At 39.8% G+C, this 7086-nt stretch overlaps 1 non-coding gene across 1 annotated transcript; it reads left to right on the forward strand.

The window, feature by feature from the left end:
- The first annotated feature begins 4286 nt into the window (after positions 1 to 4286).
- On the forward strand, positions 4287 to 4393 carry LOC128292376 (small nucleolar RNA R71). Its single transcript, XR_008282361.1, has one exon. It is a non-coding gene; the product is annotated as a small nucleolar RNA R71 (small nucleolar RNA).
- Positions 4394 to 7086: the final 2693 nt, after the last annotated feature.

The following is a 7086-nucleotide window of genomic DNA, read 5'->3' on the forward strand; positions in this document are numbered from 1 at the left end:
CTCAAAAAGAAATAGCTAACATCATAAATTGTTCAATATAAATTATAAAACCTAAGGATGAAATAAAAAGAAAATTAAATAAAAATAAAATAAAAAGTAGTTTTAAATTGAAAATTAAATTGTTCGCAAGGTGGTGGTGGTGATGAGATGTGAAGGTGCTGACAAATCTGCTGTAGAGTAACATCAATGTGATCAAAGCGCTAAAAAAATTGCTGCTCAAATTGAGTGAGGTGCTCAAAGATGTCAGAGTATGAAGCCGCCGCATGAACTGGACAATGGGTGGGTGGTGGCTGAGACGTTGGGTCCTCGTGTCGTGGAGGGACATCTTCAGTAATGTCCTAAGGGTCCTCCTGCTCGGCTGATTGGACGATGCGGTACTGGGGAGGATCAACTCCACGCCATCACTCTATCATCCTCATGTGTAGCATACTCAAGATGCCCTGTGGGGACATCTGACCGATGAGAGTGAAGGAAGATGCTTGCGTTGCCGTGTTGAGGAGCCCGAAGTGCCATGCAAGGCGAGTCACATAGTTGCCAATGGAATGACCCCCTTCCTATGCAACTCCGTTTGATGGCAAATGGCGAGGGCGATGAAATAAGTAAGGTCGAAGACATACCCATGCGCCATTCTTCATAAATAGTAGGCGTCGTGACTGTTGACGACACCGGTGCTCTCTCACCATCCTATCAGAGTATGGGCCAAGATAGCGTGTAAATACCTCAAGGATGGGTCGAGGGCCGATGCCTTGGAGCGGCTAGGGTTGTAGGTGGCCAAGGCAGGGACTAAAGCTTGCCAACATTTCGAAGGAGAGTAGTGGATGTGGCAATGGAGGGTGTCAAGTTCGTTGTCGTCCATGAATTCTTCCGTATATAGCCCCAATGCAATTCCAAACTCAGGTATGCTCAACTAGCGAACCAAGCCACTGAGGCGGAACTGGACCATTCCTAGATCATCGAACTCTGTCATAATGGTTTGAAAGTGGAATGTTGAACAGAGTTTCACTGTGAGCTCGAGGTACTTCAGCTCAATGATCCTAAAGAAGAGCTCTCACGAATCAGTCGTCAGAAGAGCTCGAACCGTATCAGCCAGTTGGATTTATTCGAGTGCGGTCCAATCAATGCAGCGACCCACACCTAAGGGTCGGGCCTGAAGTATCTGGAAAAGTTCCTCTTGGGGTCCCAAAGAAAACTAGAGGAATGGGTGTCTGATTTCTGCGGTAGCACCCGACGATAATGCTGCTCCTTTCCTCTTCTTCAAGGCAGGGACGATGATTTTCTTACCACGATTTGACATGATATCTGCAATGGTAAGACGAAATAAAAATAAAATTATTCCCCAACAATAGCATGGACAAATATACAATGTATGTTAGAACTAAATAGAGATACTTCATAGGAGTCATGTACTAAAAAACAATTATGCTGAAAGATAACCCAATTAGATATTTTAAGTCATTATTACGAATAAGAATACGGGAATAATACCTAGTGAATGGATGCATATGGGAATGATAATATGGAAAATAGATTGAAGTCCATGGCAACCCAAGAATGAATGTACCATAATCCATCAACTAGAATAACAAGAAACAAAGAGCATAAGCATGGCTATTATTAGAACCATGAAGATTAAGAGTCAAAATAAAACAAGAAAAATCAAATTAGTAAATGAAATGAAGAGGAAAGAATGAACAAACGAAATAGCTTGGTAGAGGGAGGGGCTTGGGTCGTCGATGGTGATGCTGTGGTCGGCATACAGGCGTGGTAAGGAGGGCGTGGGAAAAGGGTTGTGGCGGCTAGGGTTAGGGATTTTGGGGAAGGGGGTGATGAATAGTGAGGGGTTTATATAGATTTTGGGGCATACAGCCGTGGGGCACGCCCGTGTGTCTTTATTTCAGCCCGTGTTTATCGTGATTTTCAAATTTTAGTGCATCTAAAATTCGTCCCACGTCCGTGTCCTTTGGGCGTGTTGGTGCACACGGCTATGTCGCACGGCCGTGTCCTACTTTGTTCGCTTTTCCCACGCCCGTGTTATTTTATCAGTCTTGAGCATGGGTGGTGGGCACGGGCATTCGTATGCCCATGCTAAATTCTCAGTTTCAATATTGGTTTCTAGACACGGGCATGTTGAACGCTCGTGGCAACTTATCGCATCCTGTGTCTCCTCCCGTGGTGTGAGCACGGCCTAAGACACGCCCGTGTGTCTGGCTGTGTGGTTCTGGAAAACCTGTGTTCAGTGACTCAGTTAGTGAATTAAATGCTAAAAACTAAAATTTAAAGAAGTTAACACCGTTAGTGCTCGGGTTGCCTCCCGAGAAGTGCTTATTTATAGTCTAAGCTCGACTTACCTCTCTGTTGCATGGTCATGGTGGTACGAGGAGTTTACACTCCTAATCCTTGCTATCAATTTTATTAAAATAAGGTTTTAGACGAGTACTATTTACCTTGAACGTACCGAATTTGGATGAATTACCTCGACTGTGCCGTATGGGAAAATGCTAAGTATCGTAAGAGGGATTTCTCCATTAGGTTCAGAGGTGGCAATCCGAGGGTCTGCTGTATCTAATAGTACTTTGTCTCCAACCTTAAGTAGTTTTGGTGAAATATTGAGCTCGTTATGGGGTGGTTTTGGTCTATCGTGTGCTTTCGGTTTCTATGTCCGCCATTCACCTAGTTCCTCGACTTGTAGCCTTTGTTCTTTATAGATTGGTTCTTTATTGTTATTTGAACAAGGCTCATGTGTACTCTTCGAACGTGTTTCCTGTAAAGAAGGTTGCACCACATGGTCAGTATTAATAGGATTACGAGCTTGAAGAGTAACTAATTCATCACCCACACGAAATGTGAGTTCACTTGTACCAACATCAATAACGGTTCTAGCAATTGCTAAAAAGGGCCTTCCTAGAATTAGAGGTGCGTCACTACCCTCTTCTATGTCTAGAACAACAAAATCTATTAGGAATATAAATTCATCAATTTTTACAAGTACATCTTCAATGATACCTCTAGGAAATCTGATAGTTTTATCGGCTAACTGAATACTCATCCTAGTTTGTTTGGGTTTCCCAAGACCTAGTTGTTTAAACATTTTGTAAGGCATGACATTAATACTAGCCCCTAAATCAGCCAAAGCATTTTTAACATTTAAGCTACCAGTTAAACAAGGAATCATAAAACTCCCTGGATCTTTCAATTTTTTGGCCAGCTTGTTCTGTAGAATGGCTGAGAAAACTGCATTTAACTCCACAAGTGAGACCTCATCCAACTTTCGTTTGTTTGCTAAAAGCTCCTTTAAGAATTTAACTGGGTTTAGCATCTGCGAAAGAGCTTCAATAAACGGTAAGTTAATGTGTAATTTCTTTAATAGTTTAAGGAATTTACCAAATTTTTCATCTGTATGGTCTTTCTTTGTCGCATTGGGGTATGGTACTCTTGATTTGTACTCTTTAATTACCGGTTTCTGCTCACTGTGGTCTACCTTGCCTTTACCTTTACTTACCACAATTCCTTGCCTCGGTTCTGGTTCAGGTTCAACTAACCCTTCCTTGTCTTGGATGGTAATTGCGTTGAGTTGTTCCCTTGGGTTAGATTTAGTGTTACTCGATAGGCTACCTAGTGGTCGTTCAGAAATCAATTTGGTGAGTTGGCCTATTTGAGTTTCGAGCCTTTGGATCGACGCATATTGATTTTTAAGTGCTTTGGAAGCAAGTTTTCGACACCGAGATAAATTTTGTTAGCATCTCCTCAAGGTTCAACTTCTTTTCCTGTTGGTAAGGTGGTTGTTGAAAAGCCAGAGGATGTTGTGGCCTTTGATTTCCTTGACCACCCCATAAGAAATTGGGATGGTTCCTCCAACCTGCATTATAGGTATTACTATATGGGTTATTTTGAGATCTAGAATTATTGTTACCCATGTATTGGACTTGTTCCTCCTCGGTGTTGGGGTTGAAGGATTGATATTTCATGTGTGTTCCTCCTCCATTTGAATTGCACCTCATAATTGGATGCACCTGAGTAGAACCACACAAACCGTCAATCTTTTTTATTTAAGAGTTCTACCTAGTTAGATAGCATAGTAATCCATCGAGGTTGAAAACATCGACCGCTTTCATCGGCTTTGTCCTCAGAACTTGCCACTGATAGTTATTCAGTGACATTTCTTCAATAAATTCATAAGCCACTTTAGGTGTTTGTTGTTCAAAGTTCCACCAGTGGCTGTGTCGATGTGTTGCCTCGTTGAGGGGTTCACACCATTGTAGAACGTCTGAACCTGTAGCCAAAGTGGTAACCCATGGTGAGGGCACCTTCTTAAAAGATCCTTGTATCTCTCCCATGCATCATAGAACGTTTCTAGATCCATCTGCACAAAAGAAGAGATGTCATTCCTCAACTTAGCTATTTTAGTCGGTGAAAAATATTTAAGTAAAAACTTTTCAGTCATTTGTTCCCAAGTAGTTATTGACCCTCGTGGTAACGCACTGTTTAGCTTTGTTCCTCAGTGAAAAGGGAAACAACCGAAGGCGTATGACGTCATCAGAAACGCCATTGATTTTAAATGTGTCGCAAAACTCCAGAAAATTCGCCAAGTGATTATTTGGATCCTCATCCTGCAAACCATCAAACTGAACAAATTACTGTATCATTAGAATCGTATTAGGTTTCAGTTCAAAATTATTTGCAGCAATAGCAGGCCTAACTATACTCGACTCAGTTCCTGTTAAATTTGGTTTAGCATTATCATACATAGTGCGTGGAGTAGGATTCTGATTTACTGGATCAGTAGCAATCGCAGGAGGTAGCGGATTTTCTTGATTTTCCCGATTTGCAACCATCTCCTCGGTTGTGGTTTGAATATCGTCCTCTTGCTCTTCCTCTGTGTATCTTAAGCTTTGCCTTATTTCTTTTCAATTTCTACGAGCTGTACGATCGATCTCACTATAAAAAGGTAATGGTCCCGACGGGTTTCTTCTAGTCATACACTATAAAAAAACCTGCCTGAAGCGAATAAAAGAGACAATTAGAAAAGGAAATAAAAATTTAAATTGCAAATAAAGTAAAATGGCTAAAGTAATAAAAATCGAGTGTTCCTAATATCTTAGTCGTCGCAATAAGTTTTAAAAATTTATTTATAATTAACCGTTCTCGAAACTAACTATTACCTCGACAAAGGCAAGCGCACCTTATTGAATACTAGTATAGCTTATGGCAAGACCGGATTGTCGAACCCAAAGGAACCAAGAGTACTAGTAATTACTTTATTTTTATTATCTAGCCTAAAAATTAAGGGATTTGTTTATCTAAACTAATTAACTAAACTAAGGGTGCACAGAGAGAAAATTGGGGAAAAGCTTTTGGGAAAACTCGATTGATTAAGACAATACCCAAGGAAAAATCCACCTAGACTTCATTTGTTATTTGACTCTGAATCAGACGATTTATTCATTTGACTTGATCCATAGAAATCCCTTAGTTATATTATTATCTCTCTCGAGACTAATAACGTCTAACCCTAGGTTGATTAATTGAAACCTCTTTCTAATTTACTCCCTAGTGTTGTATTAACTCAATCTATGGATTCCTTTATTAGGTTTCACCCTAATCCGGCAAAATATTGTCACCCTATCTCTAGGCGTGCAATCAACCCCGCTTAATTATGTTAGATCTACTCTTAAGCAGGGACTTTTGCTCCTCTGAATAAGCACATTAGTACTTGAATCGATATCCTGGAATATTAAAATAAGAATTAATAATTCATAATTAAGAACAAGTCAAATATTTATCATACAATTTAGATAATAATAACAAGATCCGTCTTAGGTTTCATTCCCCTTAGGTATTTGAGGGGTTTAGTTCATATTTATGAAAGAAAACATCTCAAAAGAATAAAGATAACAAAACATAAAGAAAACCCAAAAACTCTTGAAGGGAATTGAAGGGAGATCTTCAGCCTTGAAGGTGAATCCGGCTCCTAAGATGGATCAATCGGCTTCCAACGAGTAATTCTCTGCCTCCTACTCCGTGTCCGTTCTAATTGCCTCCTCAAGTGTTTAAATAGGCTTTAGAATGCCTAAAAGCCCTCAAAAGTGGTCTTTTCTGAATAGGACTAAACTTGGGCTCGACGGGGACACGCCCATGTGTGATTTCTTCAAGACCGTGCTCAATCCTATTAAATAGGCACGGGCATATGGTCTACCCGTGTAAGTCGTGTGTCGATTCTGTCAAATTAACATGGGTGTGTATTCTACCAGTGTGAGGAGGTTCAAGCCGTGTTAGAGCCTGTTAAACCTACACAGGCATGTGATCTACTCGTGAAAGGAACTTTAGGCCATGTTGATTTCCCATGTTGGCCCGTTTTGCCCGTTTTTGGCTCGTTTCTCGCTCTTTTTGCCCTCCTATGCTTGCCTAAGTCTAAAACATGAAATTAAAGAATTAGGAGAATAAGATTCACCAAATCTAAGGACAAATCATCCAAAAATGTGCTAAGCATGGGATAAAAATATGTATAAATTATAGTTTATCAACAATCGAAGATATATGATGGTAACCTAGGATGCAAATGTTGGTTAGCACGGAAAAACAATATGAGGATGAAGATATCGTTGGAGATGAAGATGGAGACAGAGGTGGGGATGGAGATGACAAAGATGAGCCGAAACCCAAACCATGACAAAATCCTTATCGTAATCGACATCCACTGGGGGCAAAGCCAGGAAATTTCAAAGGGGGACCGAGATAATAAAAATAATAAATTTAAAAATAAAAATTAATTAAAGAAAAATAATTTAATAAATAAAAATAAACTAGAAAGAAAATTTAAAATTTATTTTAATTGCACTATTCGATCCTTGACCTCACTAAAATCATCAATTATTTTTTTATATTAAAATTTTCTGCAATTTCTTTCTCAATGTACACAACCAAAGAACTTCTTAAAAAATATCTTCTATCTTACTACGAAGTCAAGTCTTCACAATCTTCATAGCAGAAAAAGCACGTTCTAAGAAATGCTGTTGAAATTAGAAGAGTCAATACAAGACAAATCAATCTGTCAACGAGTGGGTACATGACTGACTTTCCACTCTCAAC

The sequence above is a fragment of the Gossypium arboreum genome, chromosome 4, assembly GCF_025698485.1.
Source record: "Gossypium arboreum isolate Shixiya-1 chromosome 4, ASM2569848v2, whole genome shotgun sequence".
Taxonomy (NCBI): domain Eukaryota; kingdom Viridiplantae; phylum Streptophyta; class Magnoliopsida; order Malvales; family Malvaceae; genus Gossypium; species Gossypium arboreum.